This window comes from Lates calcarifer, linkage group LG17 (genome assembly GCF_001640805.2).
Source record: "Lates calcarifer isolate ASB-BC8 linkage group LG17, TLL_Latcal_v3, whole genome shotgun sequence".
Lineage (NCBI taxonomy): Eukaryota > Metazoa > Chordata > Actinopteri > Centropomidae > Lates > Lates calcarifer.
The window spans coordinates 14,744,220-14,770,589 of NC_066849.1; the positions used below are offsets into that span (position 1 = coordinate 14,744,220).

The 26,370-nt window shown below is 40.6% G+C and overlaps 1 protein-coding gene across 18 annotated transcripts in view; it reads right to left on the reverse strand.

Moving 5' to 3' along the window:
- Window positions 1–17,543, reverse strand: part of adgrl2a (adhesion G protein-coupled receptor L2a) — a 95,257-nt gene extending 77,714 nt beyond the window's left edge. For 8 of the 18 annotated variants that reach the window (XM_051077134.1, XM_051077131.1, XM_051077137.1 and 5 more), the window contains exon 1: window positions 15,188–17,543. The gene's annotated coding sequence lies outside the window, so the exon portion shown is untranslated. Of the gene's footprint in view, window positions 1–6,870; window positions 6,923–15,187 lie in introns of those variants that run through there. The other 10 variants (XM_051077127.1, XM_051077126.1, XM_051077128.1 and 7 more) reach the window with 4 other exon arrangements.
- Between the last annotated feature and the right edge of the window lie 8,827 nt (window positions 17,544–26,370).

The window sequence follows — 26,370 nt, forward strand, 5'->3', positions numbered from 1 at the left end:
TCAAAAATGTCAATATATATGTATGTGTTTGTGGGGTCTCCCATGTTATTTTTTGACTCTATCCCTAGGCTGTGAGTGTTACATTGCCCTCTGCCTGAATATATATTAAATCCTTAGCCTCATAATCACTTTAGCAATGCAACAAAAATCCTATTAGTGGTGAAAGATACCTACACCTGTCTGTCCACATGGATTATAGCCAGATGATTTGCCATGGTAACAAAGTTTTAATACAGGTTCCATACATTTTTAGTTGTAATTTTGATGTTTTACTGGGAAGTGAAGTGGATTATCTCAAATGAAATTTCAAAATGTCATTTCCACTTGCTGATAGCACAAAACTATTCCTTTCAGGTCTGTTGAGATAAGAATGATTCAGCCAGGGCCGTTAAACGGTGTCTTTGCCAAATGTTCCTCCGCTTAGGAATTAATAGGCTGACATTAATACAGCAAGATAAATAGGAAGGTCAGGAATGGGAGCCCTGCCATTATATGGGCATCTCATGGTGATAGTACCTGCCAATCAAGTCCAATAAGTCCTTGACACACCATGATTCACCTTGGAATACACAGAGCGCATGCAATGTGTAGTGTGCACTACTCTGTCCAGAAACCCAATCCAATTAGTATGTGCACATAAATACTTTCAGGTTTTTTGCTCTGAGAGCACATTAGGACGCCATAAAGGAAACATTTGTTGTGTGATTCAGTTTGCCATGGCTAAATTAGTCAAAACAAATCAGGGATTATACAAACTGAGCTCGGCAGTTGGCCCAGACACTCTCCCAAACTCATCTTCTCAATTTCAGCACAAGTACATCATTGTTGCGTTCATGCAAAAATAATACAATGCAATGTGGCTAAGCAAAGTCAAGCAGCGGGGGACAAAAGCATGGAACAACTCCACACTCACAGCCACACACAATTACACTGGGTGTCAGGTAAAAAAAAAAAGTGTCTAAGTCATCCATGCTGCCCTGCTTGAAACTGAACAATAGTGAACAAATAAATAAACAGTGGAGGTCAGAGATTTGTTCATTGGGGTCACATTCACTGAAAAACTGTTACTGAGTTCTGCAGCTTGTGTAACTTATTTATTTTTCGTGTTGCCACTCGTCTAAAACAACATGTTTGTTTGCAGTAAAGGGGGCCGAGCTCTTTTGGATGCACAGGGCCTGGTTTTAGTCTAGAAAATAATGTGCTGTATTTACTCGGATATGCACCAGTAAGCAGCTTTTGTGACCCGCCTCCCTCCCCCTTTTCAAAATGAGCAGCTGAATGGTTAAAAAAACCCTGCTCCATCCTTCTATTAAGGACCTCACCATCAATAATGCACTGTGATCGTGAGGCGTTATTAAACAGGATGATTAATTTTTAAGGTAGTGGAGAGCAACACAAAACATGAGGAAGGTAACGGAGAAGATGACTTGTGAGAGACATTTAAAATGGAACAGGAGCAAGCAGGAGAATAAGCCATTTATCTATGTCTCCCCTCATCTAAGCAATTTGAGAAACAAAAGAGAAACTGAGCAATTATCTTTGGGACCAAAAAATGGGGGCGAATGTTTTAACTCCACCTTGAATGAAAGCTGTGTCATTAAGTAAATCCTTGGCTTACACTGAATGTACAATCCTGATATTGTGTCACAGCCCGTTATGCACAATCCACATCTCAATTGTCTAAAAGCTCAAAAATCCTTCTCCTCTTTGTTTGCTTTGCTTGTTGAGCTACAGCTCCTCCTTTGTGACTGGTATATTTACCAATGGCTTAATAATAGCTTTTACCTGGATTAACCTCTTCATTGCACTTGAGCATCTGCAATATATATATTTCTCTCTATACACATTTGTTCAAGAAAGAACCAAGAGAGACACACTCTCTCTTTTTTGACTTAAAAATCCTAAAAACGCACACAAGCTTGGAAAGCAGCGATTGCATTTCCAGAGTGGTGGATATTTCGATTTTTGAAGCGTGCTAATTCTTTCAGATGAGAAGCATTGTGCATAATGCGGGCCGACCTTGGCTTGGTGTCTAATTGAGGCTTTTAACCTTTCTGTGGCTCAGAGGAAGGACAAACACAACCAAAATAAGGGACACCACATAATCTCAGTCCTCACTAAAATAGAAAACAGCACAAGGACCTTACCCTTACAGCAGAGGCAATACTACACAGATGATTTCAGCAGTGGAGTGGATCTACTGTAGCCTACTTCATCCTCGCACATTTCTATCCCAGTGCTGCCGTATCTATTTTCAATCTAAAAAGATGGCATGAATGCCTTTGTCAGACAGGGGGAAGCGGTGTATGTCAACCTAAAACAAGGTATAGCACTGTGTCTCTGCAGGAAGCTCAGACAAAAGAAATGGGTGTAGTCTTTCCTGGATGCAATCACTTGTCAGCCCTAAATCTTCACTCAGTACTGCCCTGACAGGTAATGGTGCTTGTTAAACCTGATGAAGGTATATTGGCCTTTTATTTTCAAAGACACAGAAAATGTCTAAAAGGCATTTAGCTGCTGCCCAGAAATGGATGCTTTACACACGCTGGTGCACAATAACATGAAACATATTCTTGAAGAAAAAAAAAAGAGGGGGAGTAGAGTTTTAAAAAGACAAGCAAGTATCTAATACTACATTTATGCACAGCTACATGACAAAAAAGGAGTAATTTAAGTTGCTCTGAATTTTCAGGCTGCATCATTAGTTTCCCTTGTGCAGCCTCAGTGTCACTACTCCTTGCCCTCTCCCCACCTTAAGCTGTGAAAGAGAGAGGACAGTTTGGGGCTGAGCCTCTTCCACAGCGTTCATTAGCATAACATCAGCACTGTGTGAGGGATTGTGATGCAAACAAGTGCAGATTGGCCACCCCCCTTCACCCCCCTGGTTTAATAACTACGGTGCTATGACGATCTCACTCCTGCAAGCTCACTGTACAACGGAACAGCCTCTCACTTTAGGACTGAGAGAGAGAGAGAAGGAGTGTATGTTTTTATATATGTATTTAAATACGAGAAAAGTTTCAGCTTCAGCTCAGATGAGAGAGGAGATGTTATCAGGCAAACACTCAATAGATGGCATACCACTGGTAAAAATGACACAACAGGGACAGTTATAAAATATAGTGTTCAGCAGATTTTGCTAAAAAGCACAATTTCACATGAGCAAAAATGTCTCTTTTCAAGAAAATTCCCCTGCTTCCAAGTGACCGTGATTCGGGCTTGACGTGATTAAAAAAAAAATTATGTAAATGAATCTGTGGCTTACGTTATCGTCCCCCTGCCACCCACAGTAGGACAGCAGATACAGCAATCGCTGCTTCTGCACCTTGTGTATGTTTAATATGTGTTTGCTCTTTTGTGATAACAAAAAAGGGGGAGGAAGAGGGGGCGGCGGACAAATAGGCCTTTTTTTTTGTTCTTTTTTTCCCCTCTCTGAATAACTGGACCAAAGTCAGAGAATCTAAAGACACAAGGAGAGCGAGCAGGTAGATACAGGGAAGCACTGTCAAGCGGACTGCGATAAAACATTCGGTGGTAAATTATCTCCCTGTCATAAGGCCCTCCTGTTTTGAATACCAAAGGGATTCAAATTCCCAAACAAACTCTGAAAGGTTGACCAATTTTCGGGTGTCGCCAAAACGATAGCGTTATTGCAGTACAGGCGGGGGTGGCGGTGGAGGGATCACACCTTTGAACCATCACACTGGGAGGTGCTGTTGTATGAAGCAGAGATTTTAATCTGTGGTATCTCTGCATAGGTAATCCACTAAAGTGTAATTGCTACAGCTCAACGTTACACAAAATAATGACAGGAGAATAAGACTTACTATGAATATGAAGTGAGTGTGATAACAAAGTCCCACGGTGCTAGAGAAGGTAATACTTTGACAAGGACTCTTGCTGGGGAGGAAAATTCTCCTCTGAACAACAACAAGCGTCTCTGTGATGGTGTTTCTTGACACGATGCACCATTCAGAGCAAGATAATGCACTCAGCCATGCAGATGAAAGATAATGTTTTATTTGACTAAAATGGCTGGTACATTATATCACAGAAGAAGAGTTCTACCTTCGCTTGACCCGCTTCTGTTAAAACATAATCAACAATTACAGTCTCTGTGTATAATTAGTTCTGTTACAACATAAAAGAGACGTGAAGATGAGACGCACTTACTAATGTCTGAAGAGTTTTACATTTTACATAATTAATATGGTCTTGTTAATTTCAGCACAAACCTGTGTCTTACATGTAACACGTCGCTTTCTCAACCATATGAATAAAGTGTGAGTTGAAATTAGCAACCTTTGGCTTTGGCTTTTTGAAATTTGTAACCTTTGGCTTTTGCCGTGCTCTGCCGCAGTGAGAATATTCTTGAAAATCAATCATTGCAAAACATGGGAAAGCACTTGCTAATGAAGTGTGATACAGACTTATGGTTAATTATAAAACTCTTTGTGTATTTTCTTGTTAACTAGGCCATGTGTGACCTAACAATTCAGGAACTAGACATTTCTCAGAAAGGAGAGCCTCTTTTGTGCGTCACCACTCTCGGACACACTAACTGATACATGACTTACTGACAAAAAATCAAACACTTGAATAAAAACTTCACAAATACCGGCTTTAAAAGCACTGTCTTGATTTATCAAAAACTTGGAACTCTGTGAATCACAGGCACAGATTGAAATCAGTGATACACTGTGACTCTCAAGGAGAAATTCTTGCCTAGCTACTAAATATTTAGCCCTGTTCTGTGAATATTTCCCATCTCTGTCATCCTTTTATGTTTTCTACACCAAAATATCCACAGCACCAATTAGCCCTTTTGTTTGGGGCTATTACTGCATGCTCCAGTTGTATGAATCGCGTTATGAACGCTTCATTACACATTTCTGTCTTGGCGCAAAATGTTTAACTTCTGTTAAAGTTTAAATACCAAGTATGCAGCTGAGAGCGTCTTGTGGCAATGACCTCAGAATGTTTTTTTGCACTGTCCCCAAATAATGTCTGCACACCCCTGCCTTCGTTGTACTGCTTCCAGTATGCACAGGAGCCTATTCAGGTGAGAGAATAAAAGAGCCCTTTTTTGGCCCTTGCAGTAAAGTGAGTAGGTGTTGCAGAGTCTGCAACAATCACCATTTACAGAGCAAAAGTTCCTGGGGTTCATCACAGGCAGAACAGCCAGGCTCAATATCTAAACAAAATATACTACCTCACCAACCATACTCAGAGAGATGTTATCTGGTAGAGCACAGCAAACTTTTCCATCCTTTAGGCAGGTCTTGGCCTCTTGGAGCTGCAGCTCCTCGCCTACCCCCGGGCCTGCTGGACCTATTTCTGATGGTAATGGCTGCAGGAGCCGCATCCTGTCAGCTCACTCCAGACTCACTAGTAATCAGCTCAGGCTGATGAATGACAGAAATGCCAGTGGCTCCACTTTTTGCAACGACAAAAATGCACCCGTGTCTGCCCCCCGTTTGACTGTCCTCTTTACACTGCCTTTTTCCCCCCCATTTCCATCAGCTACCACAGAATAGCACTCATCACATTGGTTCAGCTGGTGATGCTGAAGCTAAAAATGAAACATGTGTTGCCGGGCACAGATGCGGTACTTGAGAATTCGTGCTGCTCGCTCTGAGCTTTCTGTCTGGTCATCATTTAACCGTGCTTTGATTTTATCACTGACTGATTCATAAGAACAAAAACATGTGATCTCTTTTATTCTCCTATAGTCTCATTTCAAATGACAGCCTAAACAGAGGTACAGTGTGTTGTAGATTAAAATGAAAAATTTTACATTAGCTTGCCAATGTTGGCTTTTGAGCGTTTCATTAACTAGCCACTGATGACAAATCAGTGCCATCTATCTCCGAAAAAAAGTTAGACTCCTCAAAAAGTCATTTCAGGCTTTATTGCCTGTTTTTATGTAGTGTCAGTCAGCTACATAAAAACAGTCCGTAAAACCTGAAACCTGACTTTGAAAAAAAAAAAAAAAAACAGATAAAAGCTGCAAGCAGCGCCGATCCGGCCGCTGCGCCTTCTTATACCTTTGCACTCCAAGTAAATCCAAGAATTTCGTCTATTGTACAGTTGATAGGGTGTAATGGCGCTGATTACACAACTTAAATTAATCTTAAAATATAGTTCGATAAATAGCAAGGAGATAAAACTGTCTGCTTTTTGCCGTCCATAGAAAAGAACGCATTTTCGAATTTGGTGATTTAAAATTTTTCAGATAAACCGAAGGATTAAATGTTACATCCTTTGTGGACTGAGAAGATTTTTGTACTCTTTTCCTCATAAGAAGCAACCAAAAAATAATAACCGTCTTGATATTAGCCCTAAACAAATATTTTAGTAACGCCATCAAAGATGCATACGCTTTCTATATATGTGCTGTCCTGATTCAAAGGAATCTATCATGCAGCTTATTTAACTTGATTGTCATTTTGTGGCTAATTCCATCTCCTCTTGCTTCTCCACATCTCGCTTCCAGTGATAACATACCAGGTGTGAAGTAGAGGCTGCAGTTCTCACACTCGTCTTAATTACTAAAACCAGTGCTGGGGACTGAATGGCTGACAAACGGGTCAGTCTAATGGTTAAAGCAGTCAGGCTACGTGTGATATATGGCAGAATTCACACCAGCAGAGCTGCCTCACACCTCATTTAGAAGGAGTGCATGATGAATGATTAGGGCAGCCTGGATATGTATTTTTCCTGTGCAAATGCCAAAAAGATCAAATCATACAGAGACACACTGAGGTGTCAATATTAAGCATTCCAATTTTCATTATAAATACATGAATAATCTACACACACACACATTCAGGAGCTCAACTTATCTGCAGTATTTAAGATGTTCATTACCTAACCCCCCGGCCGTGGAGGAGGAGTTGGATCCAACAGGCAGCGGTGAATGCCAGGCCTGGCACAGCTGTACAAGCAAAGCTGTAAAGAGAAGTCACCGGCCACTGTCGCTCAATCTTCCCCTGTGTTAATCCCACACTATCTGCATTCACGTCAGACCCACTCCTCGTGTCCCTGCATTGCTTTTCACACTCCTAAGTTCAATTTGGCAGGAAAGTGGACATGTTGCATCACTTCTCCTGGCTGAAAATCCTCTCGGCATTGTTCCCCTCCAATAATCTTTTTTTTTTTTTTCTGAGACAGCATGATGACTGTGTTATGATGCACAATTGATCCAGCAGTCATTTTCTGCAATATATTTCTTGCTTCGTGTTTTCTCTTTCAGATATTCGGTGAACCAAATAAAGTGTGTGCAAACATGGTGGTTTAGTTATGTTATTCCAATACTACATCCTAGCTCTGTGACTTTTAACAGCAGCGTAGCAAATATGAGTACATATGAGATTTAAAGGGCTTTAATGCTCCTGAATCTCTTCTTAGCTGATCAGATCATCTTCTGAATGGCCTCAATACACAAGCAGGGCGGTGTGTGTGTGTGCAAAAGAGTGAGCTCCATTTATCTGTATTCATCATTCACAATATTATGGACAGACAACTTGCTGTCATATCATACCCCCACACTGTTACTGTAGCTGGACAAATGCGCTGAAGAATGAACACTCAAGTGGTCAAATTTTACTAAGCAAGCACTCTTAAACCCCACTGTGTTACAGACTGGAATTTTTATACCCAAGCTCCAATGGAACCAAATCCTGGCCCTTGGGGCAGAAATTTTATTTCAACATCTCTTTTCAGAACTGACATTTCATCCTCTGTTTTCAAATGTTTTCCCAAGAAACTCCTCTTCAGTTGACCCAAGCGGAGACCACTGCCTCTGGCCTGTCACGGGGAGAAAGAGTGATGCGGTTCTATGGGCAACAGAGAGGGAGGCTCTGTACTGAGACAGCAGCAGGTGCAGCTGTGACAGTTGCCGTGTTGTTGCTAGCCTCACACTGTAGTCAAGATGAGGTTCACAGATGTAGCCACTCAGTGCAGTGGTTTATTGGCTGCCTGAAACAATGCATCTCTGTCAAGAACAACTCCTCCTAAGGCCATCTCAGTCTAAGAGCGCTCCGTATGAAACAAGGCGGAGAAAAAACTCATCCTGACGCATAAGGTCAATTCTGCTCCACAGCAACACAATCTAAGCTCCCCCAGCTCTGCCAAAAAACAAAACAAATTCCAACCTGAAGCAATCACACTGAAATATGGAGGTCTGAGATGTATTTTCATGCGAAACGATTCATCTATCTAACGTTGTGTAATAATAATAATAATAATAATAATAATAATAATAATAGGCGTACATATAAATATGTTATTTGTAATTTGATTATAATTCTATTGATATATAATTATACAATTAGCACAAAATGTTATATTAATTAATGCTACAAGTATTCTCAATGCTTGTCAAAACACATTTCTGATTAATTATTACCAAGCCTCTTGCGTGCACATGCTTCCTAAGTTAACCAAGTACCACCCAAGGCTGCACTTTACCCCCAGGTGGTTCTTGCAAGACATGCATTCCAATCATGCGACACCTTCAATATATCGCGTCTACAGAAAATTGATGGCACCCATTTTGCCTGTGACTTTTTTTTTCTTTTGCAGAGAGAAAGCAAACCTGATTCCTTTTCTTCAATTCAAACCCTCGAAGTAGTCCGCACAAGTCCAATCCGAGGTGGAGTTTTGTTGAATCTCAGAGTAGTGGAGATCTGAGATAATATGACTATTGTTTTCCTGTAAAGCACCCAGTCTGTGCTTGTTCAATTACTGGAAGGAGCCTCAACGAGGGCGGTTAAATCATTTGCAGAGACATTATCTACGCAGAGAGAGAAAGAAAGAGAAAGAGAGAGAGAGAGAGAGAGGGAGGGAGAGGGCGAGAGGGGAGGGGGGGGAGAAAGAGAGAGAGAGAGAGAAAGAGGAGAGCAGACATAGGGGCCAAACTTTAGTCTGCAGAGGAAACAGAAACATTTTTTGTGGACCACACATGGAGGGCACTGCTAGGATAAAAGCAGCAGGATTCATGATTCACTGCAGGAAATTAATAGACTAATACAGTTCTCTCTGTTCCAATGCCAAAAACCACATAATAAGATAAAACTGTTTTCATTACAGGTGATGATAGATATCCATGTCGATTCTAAAAATGTACACAGAATTTACGAGTGAACCACCGCAAACTTCATTCCTCCTCACATATGTCGCCTACAAACAAAAGCAACTCACAAGTGCTCATCTGTCAGCGTGAGCAATCATTAAGAGATAATTTGATTGTTTTTTCAACCTCGGCTGTGTTTGATGTCTCTGGCATGCTAGCAATTGAACAGACAATTATTTTGTTGATTAGCTTAGTTTTTAGCAACTTCCCATGCCTGTGATATTCCTCTGAAACTCCCAGACCAGACGCTCAACTCCATCTGACTTGGCAACTACACTACAAGAACAAAGCCTCCACACTCACCAACTAAATACTGTACAATAAAATATCATTTATCGAAGCCTCAGACTTCCAAACCAACTAGATAACAAGATAAGCATATAGGACGAAATATGTGGTGGTGTGTACACTTTACATTAGATGTAATATGTACTTGGCAGGATTTCAACTGCAAATTTGCCAGTACACAGTGTCTTGGAGTGCATCTACTTCCACGCTTCATATTGTTTCACTTATTTTCTCACTTTCTGTTTGGTCTATTTGATTACTAAAGATCAATGCTGCTTTGCAAACTGCATTCCAACATAAAGACTTCAATCAAGGTGAGCGTCTTCTGTAGTGTTCTGAATTAAAGCACTCTCAGTGCATCAATATGCACACACATAAGAAGGACTACAGAGCCACATATTTTTACTGAATCACAAGGCACACAGGACATGGTAGTGTTTTTTTTATTTTTTCTTTAAATACAGCCTTTTTAGGTTGTTTCTACTTCCAACTGATGCTATGTCAGACTGTTTTATATTTCGTATCCAGCATTATACTATCACAGTTCACTTAATTGCTAAACAGTATGTAACTGAACACAAAAGCTTCGCAAATCATTTGATAAACAGCTAGAGCTACATCTGAAGAACAGCACAAAAAAAAGAAAGAAGAAAAAAACTCATAAAAAAAATTAACAAAAGTAAAATGATATTCTAATGTTGAACACTGCTTACCAGTTTTGCACTTCGCTTGGGTTATGTCAATCTGAATATACTGAAGAACGCCCACAGCCCAACATGAAATTATCTTAAAAAAAAAAAAAAAAGAAAAAAAGGCACGGGGAGTAAAAACTTTTCTCACTTGCAATGAGTCACAATTGTCAAGGACAACAGCAGCCTATATGGAGGAAATATATTGCTCTGCCGTGTTTACCCACACCATTCCTAAATAACAGCCCTGTCGTGTTGGAAAAGGGGGCTTTTAAGTGTGGATGTGCTTCGCTCTCCTATAATCCAGCCGAGACATTACTTCTTCCCCTGGCAGACGTCCGCAGATCCCCCCTCTCTCCCAGCCAGGCCTTGCTCTCGGCTGCTATGGCAGAGCCGCAATAACTGCTGTTTGCTTAGAGCCTTGCCTCCCAGGTTCTCCTCTGTCACACAGAAATTGAATATTTTCCCAAATAGTGTTGCAGCTGTGCACAGATAAGGACAAGTCCTGTTCACATAGCACAAAGAATGAAACAGGGTTGGTGTGTGTGTGTGTGTCTATATTGTTCGTCTTTAAATTAAAAAAAAATGAGAGCAAGTAAAATAACGATCATGTGTAAAACGTAATTACGAAAAACAATTAAGCTCTTTTTTTCAATCATTACAAATTTGTTTGTAATTTTCTAATTATCCTTAAATTATCCACGTGGTAGAAAGTAATTATTGCTCATGCAACAGCTTTAATTTTTATTTGTAAAATAATAATGTGTAAAAATCTTTTTTTTTTTTAAATCCCAGTGTGCTAATAAATTCCTCTAGTTTTTTTTGCCCAATGATTTATAGTGACAGACGTTTCTTTGACTCGTCTTGGGAATGACCTAAACACACTCTGCCAACAGCACATAGCATATCTTATCATCCGAAACCCTAGTAGTGTTTTTCAACATGATGTGAAATACGTGCGCTACAATCAGACACCAGGCCAATATGTTACACACATCGTTTTATGACCAGAGGACAGGAGTTCACGCAACCTAGTTTAGCACTCCCTTTTCTCCTGAATACCTTTCAGAGAGACACAAACTGAGTGAAGCAAAGAAAGAAAAAAAAAGAAAAAAGAGATGCCAGATAAGCTCAGGGAGGCTGCCACTTAACCAGAGCACAGAGAGCAATAGGAGAGCCATCGGCTAATATCCATGTTGTTACTTGTCACCAGAGTTTGAATTGACCCTTGCTTTCCTCCGCCTATGTCCTTGCTCTGTAATGTTCTGCTAGGAAATTATTTAGGCAGGCAGAAAGTTTCACCTGCCATTTCAGGGGCACCGAATCCCCCCGCTGCACCAGAGGCCTTTGGCAAGTGGAAACAAATGTTTCACAAAATGGCAGGGAGGGGAACACACTGGCGCACAGCGTTTTACTGATTGCCAATCGTAAAATAAAATCAGTCATGAAAGGGGCGGTATTCTGGCCCACCAAAGACCTGCACGTTACATCAAATTTGCCATAGCTTTCTTTTACAGCCTTGTTTATTCCCTTTAATGGCGAGCAGTTATCCGCACAGTATGGCTCCATGTAGGTGGTTTAGCAACAGAAAAGATTGCATCTGAAAACACAAACCCACAATTTACGTGCCAAATAAGCTATGGGATGTAAATCGAAATGCTTTAACTCCCCTCAACCCTCTGCTTCTGACACATTCACAGCCTCCATCATGTGCATGATTTTGCAATGGAGTAGCTAACACATCATTTGTAAGAACTACAACTTGAAATTGCTCTTGCACGCTGTTAGCTAACAAAGGCTGTGATGCTAGTGAAGAAGGGCAAAAAAAAGAGCTTGAATTCGATGCTCAGTGTGGATAAAAGCCCCATATCCCCATAAGTGTGACGCTGGCACGAACAATCCATTCAGCCACAATGCAACCTTTAAGTCAGTCATATGGACTCGCAAATCGCTGCTCACACAAAGACAACAGGCTGATATCCACGTTTTGCAAGACAGTGTGAGAAAAACAAAGTGAGCAAATCCTGCCACTGGTCAGCGCGTGTGAGCTCATACTGAATTAAATCAATAACAAATTACCTTAATAAAGCCAGACTGGAAGTGCCTGGCTTGTTGTTATAATTCATAAAAAATCTGGAGAAGCTATGAAAGCTGAGTTATGATCTGTTCAATGCACCAGTCAAATATCCGTACATAGTACAAAAATCTCAGCTGCTGTTCTGGAAGTGGAAAAAAATATATATCCCAGCAGAAAATGAAGCAACAGTCCGTAATGTCACAAATTTTTTTGATGCGTTCACACCCACTCACTCATTCACACTCGCTGGCTTAGGAGTCTCGTGTGCTGTGAGTGTGATATAAAGAGAGTTGCGAATAGAGTGATATGTAGCACTTTGTCTCCCCCAAAAATCCCACATAGAAGTGTGCCGGGCTTGTATTGATCTGCGAGCAAGAGATGAACACACAGGCAAAGAGAGGCAATCTGGTGCTCTAACAGATCAAGAGCAGCTGCAGTTCTTTGAAACCGGACGCACTTCCACTAAAACAAGGCTATAGGCTGAAAAAGGTACTCTCTCTCCCTCTCTCTGTCTCTCACGCTGGGCCCAACGCTAAAATGCTCATAATGGCATGCTCGAGCTAAAGATATCAAGCAAGGAGATATTTGAGAAGACAGTTTCCTTCTTAAATCCGCATTCACAAGTAGTTTGTATTACTTCCACTGAGCGAAGATACACCTGTTTATCAGACTGATAAATGGAGTACCAATTTCAAAAATTTCGCTACTGTTTTAATTAACAATTCAAAAGTTATCATTATAACAAACCATGTTTAAGAATTTCAAAATTGCAAGTGATTTTCCACCCCAAAAACCATGTTTTTTTCCAGCATTACACTATTTACTCTTTGTGAGTCACTGTACAATTACACCGTTGTGTGACAGCTTTGACATATTCTCCCACACCACCACACGAACAAAATACAAGCGAGAAGATTATGTTATACACAAGATGTCACACAGACCTACTTACAAGAATTGGGGTGTGTGGGGGGGGAGGGTGTAGAGATACACAAGTCTTTCAGTTTTACCGGCTCACACACTCATTCTCGAGCCTTTTCAGGCTCAGCCAAAACCAGTGGCAGAAAATACTACTCCTTCCCATTGTGCGGGGGCTCTGGCCACTTTGATATGCTAATATGTTCCTTCCAAACAGCTGGAATTTGCACTTGCATTAATTCAGACATTTTTTTTTAGTGCACAAACACGTGAAAATGAAGTTCCCCCAATAAAGAGGCTTGAAGGAGCAGTGTAGCCCCCCCCCCCCCCGGAAGCCTGATAAAGGCGTGTATTAGCTTATTTCATACACCTTCCTCAAAGCTCCAGACTTATTCATGACTAAGTTGGTTTTGTGTTTCATTGAATGTCACTTTGCAGTGTATGGTGAGGGAGATGTGAAGCCACTTCATCCTCCAAAACACTTGGTTTATTCTTTTGTTTTCTATCATCTCAGGACCATAGTCTTCGAAAAGCCGGTGCAGCGTTGCCTGCTCAACCGGGATTGGTATATATGATTATTTAGATACATATTTAATCACTAAGCTCAACACATGTCAGGTTTCACAGAAGCTATATTCCACTACAGAGCAGCTGTGATCAGTGTGTTTTATGGAGATTATATTAGTGACCAAACATAGAAATGAGACACATTCATGGACCCTAATCCAGACAGGAATTCATAGCTCTCTCAATCATCTGTCTCACTTAAGATCAGACGCACAACCCAAAACACAACTAAAAAAAAAAAAAAAGAAGAAAAGGGGGGGGGGCACGTGAAGACCGGAGCTAAATTTATCCCAATGCACTGATCGATCACTGAAGACTGCTGCTCTGCTCCAGGCTGCCATGCATCACCGGCTGGCCGCTGTGTGTTTAACGGGGCCAGGAGAGGCTCTCTCTCTCTCTCTCTCACACACACACAGCACACCACACTACACCGCACCGCGTGTGCGCTTCTGCTCCCCTACTCTTTTTAACACATGGTTGACAAGACGCGTTCGGAATCGGTGGGCCCTAAATAATAAATGTGCAGTAAAAGGATCTAATTTTACAGCCACTCTGCGCCGACGGTGTTTGAGTTAAGTCTAAGCAGCCAAATCCACCTACCCCTCTCTTTATGTGTGTTTTCATTTTTATTTCTCCCTTTGATGGATTTCCACGAACATTTCCTACGCTTGTAGCTCGTTGCATCATATAAGCTATCTCTGGCCAAAACTAATTATTACACCGGTAGGCGAGGCTTGACTGATTTTTTTTTCTCTCTCTCTCTTCTTCTTTCCATTCTTTTCTTTCTTTGGACAAATAGCCTTAGCCCCAATTATAATGGATTAGCCCTTGTGAATGCTCTCAAGAATTACACCGACATCGCTTCTCAGGTCACAGCTTCCAGCATAAATCCTCTATTCAGACCAACAAGACGATCAGTGGATTTAAAAAAAAAAAAAAAACACAGTGACCAGCACCACCATCACCACCACCACCACCAAACTCCACCTCAACTTTAGGGCCATGAATTCCAATTAAAAGGCGCTTTACATGTTCTGATTCTAGTAAACGTTGCTGCTCCCACCCCTCCACCCCCTCCACCCTCTACACACACACACACACACACACACACTTTTTAAAAAATAGTTTCCATTCAGCCCCAAACTCGGCAGCCGAACAAATCGATCCACATCTGGTTATGTTTTGATTAACCATTTTTCAATTAAACCACGGCACGACTGTGCTCTGTTTTTAAGACTTATCCATTCTTCAAACCAAGTTATGTTTCTCCTCGTAAAAACTGACCCTTTTTTAAAAACTTTTAAAAGTAGCTTAAATACACTATAAGACCTGAGTCTTGTCTTGGCATTTTTCTTAAAATAAGTCCCAAAAAGCAAATGCACGGCTCTGAAGTGACCAAACAGAGAAAGAAAAGTTACTACGCTCCGCATCAACTGGTCAAAATAGAAGCTCAGGGGTCTGGTTTGTAAAGTAGTGGTGCAGAAGGGTTGACAAAAAACAAACTACTCTTACCTTTCTTGAAAAGCAGGGAAGCCAGACAAGGCTAAAATGTAGTCAGTGGGGAGGAAATGTGAACAGTAAAAAAAAAAAAAAGAAAGAAAGAAATGTCAGATTGTGGAAAGACAGTCTGACGGGAACTCCTCTGCAGCGAAGAGAGTGAGTCTGCGGGTCTGAGGCATGCTCCCCTTATCTGGGACAAGGGAGGAGAGAGAGGTGGCTGGCTGGCTATCAGGCGGCGGCGGCGGCGGCAGGTCCCCCTCTCAGCCCGTACATCCCCCCGCGCCGGACGCACACTTCCATGGCAAAGGCAAGGCAAGGCAAGGTGTTGCTCTGCGCGTCACAGTCCTCTCAACTCATCAACACCTCGTGCGCCTCTGAGCGGCTCATCTGCTCTTTTCTCGGGGCTCTCCTGTGCGCGCGCCCTCACTCCTCGAAGAAGAAGAAGCAGCGGCAGCAACAAACAAGAGGAGGAGGACAGGAGCTCGGGGACCAGAGAGGAAGAAAAAAAAAGACAAGAGGGACTAAGAGGGACAGAAAAGAGTGGGGCTTTTTTCAGTATCTGGTGACGGGGAAAGGAGACCGCTGTCCCCCCCCCAACCGTTACTTTAACCGACGCCGCTGCTGCTCTCTTTCTCTCTCTCTCTCTCTCTCTCCGGGCTCCTCTGAATTGAGGCTGTGAAAGACTGAGGGGCCAAGTTTCAGCGGCTCGCCTCTGGAAAAGATCCCGCTCACAGTGTTGAGACACTTGGTGGAAGCAGCGCGGAGCGGGCTTCCAGTAAACAGCGCCAGTGCAGTGGAGAGCATGCAGGCTGCCGTCTGCAGGAGCCGTCTGAGCGCAGGGCTGCGCTAAAACCAGACATGGAATCCAGATTCCGCGATGACTCGGAGTCTAGTCTGCCAGACCCAGTCCAAGAGACTAATCACATCAACTTATTATCATGCCCGCCAGGACTCAGCTCAGCTTTTTCTTTTCTTTTCTTTTTTTTTTCACACCGAGAGAAGATTCAACTACATCATGCATAAAGGAAGGAGGTTATCAATTCATCCCTCCCACCCCCCACCTTCTCATTTTGGCTCCTTTTCTGTTTAGGGATGCAACATTGCCTTCCTTTTCGGCACGAGAGGCCCATGCTCTGTCACAGTAGGCAGTCCAGCCTATTCAACCAATGACAGAGGACTTATTTTACTGTAATACTACCAAGCATCAAAAGGAACATGGAAGTACAGGGAGACTTTTTTTTTCTTAACCCCCACCCAACTCCTCACTCCAGCTGGCCCCACAGGATAACACGCTGGTCTGAGCAGCAGCAGCTTGACCACTGCTGCTGCTGCTAGAGTGTAGAGCCAAGCAGTTTTTCAAACCGAGAATCTCTCCTCATTTCTGAGTGTGTATGTTTTTTTTTTCTTCCCCCCACTGCACTTTTCTTTTACATGATTCATGACTCCATTTAGCTGCCAAGGGGATTCTGTCAGGCTGCTGTGTGGCCCTGACCTTTGCACCCCGTACTGTAAGCCGCATGTTATGTTGGTGATCCACGAGTTGCATTTGCTGTAAAACGCAGCTGATCACTGTTTGTTTGGTACACAATTTCTAGGGCGACATTCCTTTAAAAATGAAGCTGAGCTCTAATATATGATTTTCGTTTTCATTAAGACCTCATAAAAAGTCAAATATATTTCTCCATCTGAGAAAATCTAATTTTCAGTGCAGCTGCCATTTTTTTTGTATTTCCCTCAGAGCCTCTATCTTTAAATAAGGAAAGCCTAAAAATAAACAAAATACATAGGTCACAGCTGTTTTGTGCTGATTTCTGCATTTGTTGAAGACTTGGAACATGTTATGATCTGGTTGAGGAATTCTGTCCAGAAACATTATCAGACAGGACGTGGGTACACACCTGGCTTCAATAAAAACTGTCGTTCACTCGCTGTGGGGAAATGTGAAGTTGAGTCATGCTTGCCAGGTGAAGGTGAACGCAGGAGAGGGGCAGACTTATGTTTTCATAAGCATAATTTTACATAATAATACGGCCTCTTTTTTTTGCAAGGGACAAAAAAGAGAAAACAGATGTAATAAAAGGTCACCCAGTGGCAGGTATCCATATCTGGAGAAATGTTTATTTATAAGCCAAGACTAAAAACACATGTGGTGTCTCTATGGCTTCAGCGTCAAACAGCTTTAACTGCCATTTTGCATGAATTCATTTGAATCTGCTTCCTCAGATTGTCAACAGAGGGCATTAGACTTGTGTTGCTATTCCTCTGAATGAACATAATTCACTGAACTGTGAAATTTCACAACCACATAAAATAAAGCAGAGAAGCAAAGACAGAGATATCAGTTTGACTCACACAGTAATAAAATTTTTCTAATTCTAGACCTCCTTGTGTTTGTGACCTCAGCTCGTGCAGTCATTTCTTTGACGAGTCACAGCGGTAAATTGTTTATGTGCAAGTGTTTATGATGAACTCTGATGTAATCATATCCTTGCACATAATCACTCGCCAAATGGTGCATGATGAATGGTGGCTCTTCTACTCAGCCCAAACACATTCAGAAGATGAAAAACAAGGGCAGAAATTATTACTGCATTTTAGAATATCAAGGATATATATAAATTTTCCAACAAGACTGAAAATGTAAGTGTATGTTTGCAGGATAGTAAAGCTGCAGCTCTGGTGTTTTCCTGTTTTTATATCAGTTGAAAATGACAGCAGATGCTTCAGACAGACCTTGGTCGGCCATGCTGAGAGCAAATGTCTCCCCATTTCCCATGTGGCTCCAAGCCTGCCTCTTAACCTTCAATTGTTCACCTTACAATGCTTATTGGTTCCTTCCCAAAATATTTGCACATGATTGACATCTCAGGCACACATGACCAGTCACAGGACCACTGCTGATCCTGACAAATCAGTGTCCTTTTGCTGATGACGGGCAAAGATTTGGTCAAGTTATATGGTTCAGAGCACAATTAACAAAGCCACGCACAACGCTCAACTGCTCAATTGTTTGTTCCTTAAGTGTTTTTGACCTTCTTTATTTTCTCATTTCATTCAACTTTACTGGGCTTGACCTAGACACTACTTGTACTTGTGTCAAAATGTGTTTAACTGCACCTGAAATTGAGACATTGTTTAAATTTACAGTACATTTATTATATTCTTTGGTGCAAAGTGCAGATAAAAGGATCAGTTTTAGGATGCTGAAAGGGGGCTGCGCTTCCCATTTTCATCTTGTCACATCTCTGTCAGCCATTATACAGCGATAGTTCAAAGTGAAGCTTCAAGTATGTGAACAGCGAGCTGGTGGTGTTTCCTCCCCTGCTTCGTTTGCATGAAATCCAGCAGCTTCATCTGTTCCAAGCCGAGGGAAACTCCTCCACATCACAACCACACTGACCTTCTCAGCATTCTCTCATCAATTTTGTCAAGCTGGCCATAGCAGTCTCCTTGGATATCAAACTCTCAGGGTGGATCATAATCAAAGAAGGCCTCTCTACACAGTGGAGACTCGGTTAATATTTATGTAGCCAGGGGTAACCATGCAGCTTGGAGTTTTGACCTCACTTCTGCAGCACCTTGAGGAGCTGCCCTGCTTACTGCACTGGGATGAACTAGGCACACAACAAATGTGTGTGTGTGTGTGTGTGTGTGTGTGTATATATATATATATATATATACACACACATACATATATACATATACATATATGTGTGTGTGTGTGTGTATGTATAGCCGAGGTTTTACTGTGTATATTATTAATTTTAGAAGTTTGTATACTTACAAAATACCCAGTAAGTTGTTGAAATTCAACCTGTGGCCAATGATGTAGTAAATAATATATAATTTAAAGCTCTCCAGTGAGATTTGCCTCTCAGACTTGCTTGTAAATATGGATTTTGACATGAAAGGACAGCTGGATACTACCATCATTTTCGTAGGCTTTTTTTTTAAATTTAGGCTTTTATCAATACTTTTATATGAACATGTTAGCAGCTGTATCCCTGATTTCTTTTAAAGGCATATATAAAGACTACAAATATATCCAAACTGCAGCCAAACATTTTGAAACAATGTATTATCATCAGCCATTATTATGTTCAGTAGTATTCTGAAGCTAGACAGAGAAGGGTTGACACTGGTATTATTTTATTTTTACTTTGCTGTTGGGGTTAATTAAAAATGAATGGATTACCATATGTTAATGAAAGCCTGTTTTTATGTGTTTTTAATTTGCTTGCTGACTGCTGGTTAATCTTCTGAGTGCTTTTCTTAAGGCTCATATTTTGTGCTAAATGCAACAGCAATGAGGGTATTTACACCAGCATGCATCTGACCCTAAATCAATAATGGATAAAAGAGTGAGACTGTCTTAAGCCTTTAAAAATCAATGCAGTTTTCTTTGACTCTGTCCATTATTTTTCATTAAATAGACCTAAGACAGACAGCACAAGAATAAAAAAATAAATAAATACATCTACTTCTGTCTAAATATGAATCAACATGTGTGCTGTGAGTTGGCACACCAAGTAAAAATATTATCAAATCAAATTCCAATGAATGATCTCATCATTCTGCTCAAATTTCAGTTATTTAATCACTCTGTCTGTTCAAAAAAAAAAAAAAAAAAAAATGCTGCTAGAGCCAATCCCCCCTAAAAAGAGCCTAGGACTTATAATTGACCCAGCAGACAGGAAGCAATTAAGAAGAAGTCAAACACATGAGGGGCTTTGAGATCAAATTTGAAAAAAGCAAGGTCCAGTGTGGGCATGTTGGGCTCTGGCTTGCACAACTGTCAAATAGGTTGACTGTTAGAAGACCACACAACATAAACAAATCACTTGAAGCAAACTGTGTCATGAAGTAAACATTAAAGAATCGCAGCACTCTTTAAACTGTTCTATAGTCGAACCCTTTCAGAAAAATTTGCTTTCTGGTACAAAACAGCCTTTTTTGCTTTTTTTCTGAGATTTGATGTATGAGGCACATAGAGGGCAACAGATATAGGTGAAGAATCTCTATTCAAATGTTTTGTATGGAAACTTAGCCAAGTGGAAACAGATGTGCTTCACTTGTGACCTATAAAAAAATGATATATGGTCACCAGTAATATGGTTCAGCAGAGGCCAACAGTTCCAATTTGCTTCACTTTGCCATGTTGTACTCTGTGTTGTGTAAATGTGGACACATTTTTCAAACAAAAGCTCTGGCATTTTGCACTGTAAACCCAGCGAACGCTCAGTATACTTTGAAATGACTGGGATGAAAGAACGATCCATTTATTCATGATTGCAACACATCTGAAACCAAAGGTTTTTTGTCAAGCACAATGTTATCACAATTATAATTCATCAAGTTGATATATTATAATTTGAAAACATGGTTGTTCAGCAACAGAGAACATCTGTGATGTTTTTTCCACTTTTACATTTTTCAAGGAACTCTTTTATTGCATGGTTGTTATGTTTCAGTTGTCTCCCACAGATTTAAAGTTAAATACTCCCACAGCACTGGGAAAAGTGTTGGACTCCAAATGTAATGCAAATTGCTATAATGTATCAATTACATGTGCTAAACAGAAAAAAAGTATGCCTGGTTCTTTAGTTTAGCACAGAGAGAGCTTCATAGCTTGACTGACTTAGACATACTTTCAACCAAGCCCCCTCCTCCCATTAACTTCCATTAAAACAGTTCCTCTTCTAAAACCAAGTGGAGGTGAGTTTCTGTCACTGCAAAACAACAATACATCAATCTTCATATTGACACAAAAACAAAAACAGACCTTCCCATGTCCGCTGAGAAGAGAAGAAAGTCTAGCACGGATGAAGAGGAGTAGGTCAGTGCGAGGAAGACACTGCTTCAAAATCTCTCTTTACCTGGACAGACAATAATAGAAATCAACTTTATTAGTGAACTGTGCAGAGGATAATCTGTCTGCGTTAATACCCTCTAGTAGGAGCAGAAAACGCCTTCAATTGTTCTCTCTAATGAAGATGAATACTATACTGCAAAGACAGAGGAAAATATGTGACCTCACCAGTCCCTTTAGAGGTCAATAATCTTTTAGAATAATTGCCTGAAATTTTAATTGAAGCAAAATCTTACTTAAGCATTCATCATTGTGGACAGACATTCCTCCCTTCAATTTTGCATTCCGATTAATTCTACTAATTTAAAAGTAACTGCTTTGTGCCAGTATAAAGGAACACAATTATAAGTTTTAAATACATATAGCTTATTTCCATAAAACATTACCGTTTTAAATACAGAGGCTGCTCACCAAGGCATTAAAATGGCCAAATTTATGCTGGCTGTTGCTGTAGATGCTTAAACTTATTACAGAATCAACAACAGGTTTTTTCAATTTGTCAAAACTCCCACATATGACTAAACAAATTGTTCTTGAGGGCTGATTACTTTTTTAAAGAGGTAGAGCGTTCTCAGCCACACGCTTCAGGAGGCACAGGCTGTGTGCAAATGCGCAAAGGTCGTATGTAAATACTGACAATACCAAAAGCACCTTCTTTAATACACATTCCTTAATAGGTCTGGGATTGCACTCGTCCCACTCATTTGACACAACTGTTTATTAAGCCAAATTAGTCAGGATGAAATCTTTCCAAGCCAATCAAATAGTTTGCTTGATTAGTGGTGTGTTCTTCCTGGCACACTGAAGAACAGATGAATCCAATAGGGGAAAAAGACAAGGAGAGGCAGGGCAACTCTAATTTCTGAGGACAATGAACTAAATTGTTCTGTCCCAATTTCTCAAGAGATACTTTGTAATCACGGCTAATTATTGTTGCATGGTAAAGTGGGGAAAGGATCAATAGTCGCTGCTCCAGACTTTCCACGAGTTTTCAAAATAGAGAGATATTTTGAAGATTTACAGAAGTTCCATAACAGCACACCTGAGACTGTCACAAGTTCAACACAGCAGAGGACAAAATAAAAACAAATCTCTATTGATTTGTTAATTTGTCTCTGCTTTTTATATTACAAACAACACACTGCTCACAGTTCTACCTCACTAGTTAAACAGACACTAATTAATTGAAGTAGACTAAATGTACACTTGTGGAAGAAATATTAAGATTTGTTTAATATTTACTGCTATAGTTAAGGTGTTCGTTATCCCCATGGACTATTTTATGAACTGCATACTATTTATATACTACTTCACAAACTACTTTTTAATCTGTGTCAGTGTCACATCATGTTTTGCATGTAAAATCTTTATCTGGTAAACTAGTAACTAAAGCTATGAAATAAATGTAGCAGAGTAAAAAATACATTTGCCTGTGGATTCCAGATAGTACAAGTATAAAGCAGTACGAGGCAGAAAACAGTGAAGTAGTGTACAAGCACCTCCAATTTGTACTTATGCACAGTACATGAGTATGTGTGTCTATAGTCTGTTAGTGCCAGTGTGAAATGATAAAGCACAATAGTTCTGTGGTACATCAGACAAAGCTGACCCTTTTATATGGGTTTCTGTCAATCTGATGCAAAAGAAAAGCTATAGATCAAAGATAAATGTCTCAGCGCCTGTACAGTTTCTCACCTATTATGCTTTGACCTGCTTGATGCATTGAATTTTCTCAAGAGAGCTTGCGTTATAAACTCTGTGGGTGTTTTTCTTTTTTTTTCCCACAAATTTTCTCAATAGCAACCCTCTGAGAAGCAAAACCAAATAACCTTTACATAAATGCCACTTGGATTAAACCACATTTGATGATTTCTTCAACGTTAGCTACTTCAAATTTGTCTGCATTAGGGTTCGCCAAAGAGAGGAAATTAGTCAGAGATGTCAGGACTAACATAAATACCTTTATGAAAGAAGTAGAATAAATAGGGGTCACCATAATAAATGCAATAAATGTTCCACAGGCAAAAGGAAATGGAAAAATGGAAATGTGCAATGGATCCCATCCATATTTCAGATGATGGGATAGGCTTGCCATGTTTAACCTAACGCTGGGATGTTTGATTAACTGTGTTAATCATTTCCCATCTGCACTGGGCCCCTGTCTCTGCCTTTTGATTAAATTCCGACTAGTCTTGCATTGTTCATTATGTGTACTTGTCAAATAATTGACTGCTTGCAGGCAAAAAAAGAATGTACGCCTTTCAATCTTGATGAGGAAGTGCTTTAATATCATGTCATTCACTTTGCATGGCATGTCCAGGAGACGAGTGGAAGGCACGGGGAGAAGTGCCTTCACAGCACAACCTCAGGGGGGAAAAGGTTATCATGAATTTGGCCCATCTGGTTTTCAACAAGCCTTTTTTCCCCCTGAGGTTCATATCCAGGGTCAAAAACATACAGTCTTTTGCCCTGGATAACTCAGGACATGTACAGAGGACACATGACTGGAATTCTATTCACAATATGATCTGTAATATTGGTGGTGTAATAGTGAAGAGGTCAGATTAATTAAAATTACTTTAAAATGTAATTATGAATGTTTTTTAAAGGTGCTATATGTGAGTTTTTGCTATTGCTACATAGCCAATGTTAGCACTACCACCTGTTTACTTCAGCCATGGTTATGTTTACAAGACAAAAGGTTAGAATACGTGCTCTGGGCAGCGCTAGTTCTTTATCCTCTCACAGAGTCAGGGCAGACTAGAGACTGCTACAGTGATTCACTATCGTAGAGTGGTATTACAAAGGAGGATGAGCTGGGGCTAGCTGGTTAGCATGCTAACTTCAGTACAAGAAAAGAAGCGATAGAAATAGAAGCAAAACAAGAGTTAACATTAGTGTTGCTTTCCACTGCTGGAGACAGCTCTTGGCAGGTAAAATAATTAAGTTTGAAGTTTCATCTAAACTGGTAAACAGTAAATGCTAACATTGGCTATATAGTGATAGCAAAAACATACAGCACCTTAAAGCTTGCTGTTGGGTAGGTGTAACTAATGTACTTGATTTCCACTCCATTTCCAAGCCACTAATATGTCACGATAATCATCTTTACTATAAATGCAGAATGAGGCATTACTACACTACAAGGATTTAAACAGGTTTCATACATTTATATAAAACGTGAAATCATGTCAAAACACTGGAGTAATGCAGTAATACCTTGTGCAGAATTTACCATTCAGGTGTCTACTTTTCATATTTGAGAGTTTCCAATGCTACCCTCCTTTTTAATTACTTCACAGCACAAGTGAATCAAATCATAAAGCTGTCAGCTTTCACTAAGAACTCAGACCTGCCGCGATAATGATACCTGACTCGAATGACAGCTCCATGCTGTGTTATTCCTGGGGTTAAGGGTGTGTAACTCCAGGCTCTTCAGCATCATCTTTGCTCCTGGCTCTTAATACAGTCTTGTTTGTATAGTCCTTAATAAAGAAGCACACCACTTTGTATGCATATGTGGAGGTCTGACAGGCACTCTCTCCCCTCCTCAAGGATAAACGGGGACAAAATACTCAACACAATTAGCCTTGTAACATAAGTAGAACTCAGCTGAAGAGATTGAAAAATAAAATACGGGCTTATGGTCATGTAAGTCTCCATTTCGCAACTCTGTTATGAGCTGAGATCACCACATACGTGTGAATAATTCATTCATTTAAAAAAAAAAAAAAAACCTGTCCCAGTCAAATCGCTTCAGTGTGAAAAGTAAAATGAATTTAATCGCACGGTTCCACAAGAACTGTCTAATGATGGACTTTTAATATCATGGCTGCCTATTGTCACCACCCTACTCACTGTCAAATCTACAAAAGAGGCTGGATTTAATTAAACAAGTACTTGTGCATTTCATCCCAATTGCTATGGCAACATCCTAACTTCTCTTGCCAGGCTGCAGGTTTGTACTACATCTCACATTTCTCGCTCCTTTTCAGCTTTACAAAAACTGCAGCCACGGAGATCACAGAGAACCCAGTTTCACTTTGAAACTTGTGCATTTTTTGGGTAATGATATTATTTTGTTGACAGAAAGAGAGCCAAGAATTTCATCCTTGTTATTTTGTCCATGTTGAATGGGGATGTCGAATTTTCCATTTCAGACATTATTATAGTTCTCAAAATGAAGGTAAGAAAAAATAGTTTTAAAGCAGCATTTGTGTCAGATTGTTTTCTGTAAATGTCCTCGTTAGGATCCAGAGACACAAACACACTGAGGCAGATTAAATGAAGCTGCAGAGACAGAGAGAGAAATGGGAGAATATGTCTGAGAGTGTGTGTGTGTGTGTGTGTGTGTGTGGGAGGTTCTCCCCAAATTACTAGAGTGAACCCATAGGTCACTGGTTTGTCATGGTAAACATAAGCTGTTGGAATTGAGTTCAGGAGCTTTCCCACCATCCCTCCGAGGTGGCAAAGGCTCAGCCACCACTGCATTCTTGTGTGTCTTACCATTAAGACCCAGTGAATACCTTGGCGACAATGGTCATGTGGTCAATGAGGAGGCAGCAGTGGAAGCAGCTCAGACATGGGCAAAGGGTGAGCACTTTGGAATGGACTCATTAAGTCACAGCTGTTGTGTTCGGAACAATGAGGCTAGGACTCTTCTCATACCTCTCCAGCACCCAAACATTAAAACCTCAGTGGAAGATGTGCTGTAGAGCGGGGGAGGACTACAATGGGTGGAGGTCTGATGGAAAGCAATTGTATCTTAACTTTGTCTCTGAGGACTCAGTAAATATTTATGGCTTTTTGTGTCCATTCTGTATTTAGAAACAAGTTTGAGGACAGGAAGGTCTCATGTGAATATGGATCCACTCGTCCATTATGGAAACACAGTATCATACATTTGTTGACATCGTCTTTCTTCTGGCACAGAGCAGAAAATCTTCACTACTAACAATGGAGAAAACATTTGCAAAGCTATATTTTCATTTGTTAGTCTTCATTTCCTATCTGTATATTTCAAGTGATTTGAAGCCGACCTTGCCTTTGAATTCACAATCCCACTCAATCCTGCACCTCATGTCGACACAGTAAGAGGAAGCAAGAAAAGCAAAGCCAGTGACCTCTCCATGGTTTGGGGGTCTCAAAATTATAACACCCTTCCTCTCCACACAAAGCAGTCCCCTGCTGCTGCAGCCTTGGTACTGCAATGCCAGCACCATTGCGCTAGATTGGATTAGAGAGACAGCTAACTGTGAGATGGAGCCCAGGCTCACCACCAGTCCCATTTCTCATGTAAATGCCACTACAGTTCATGGTGCCCAAC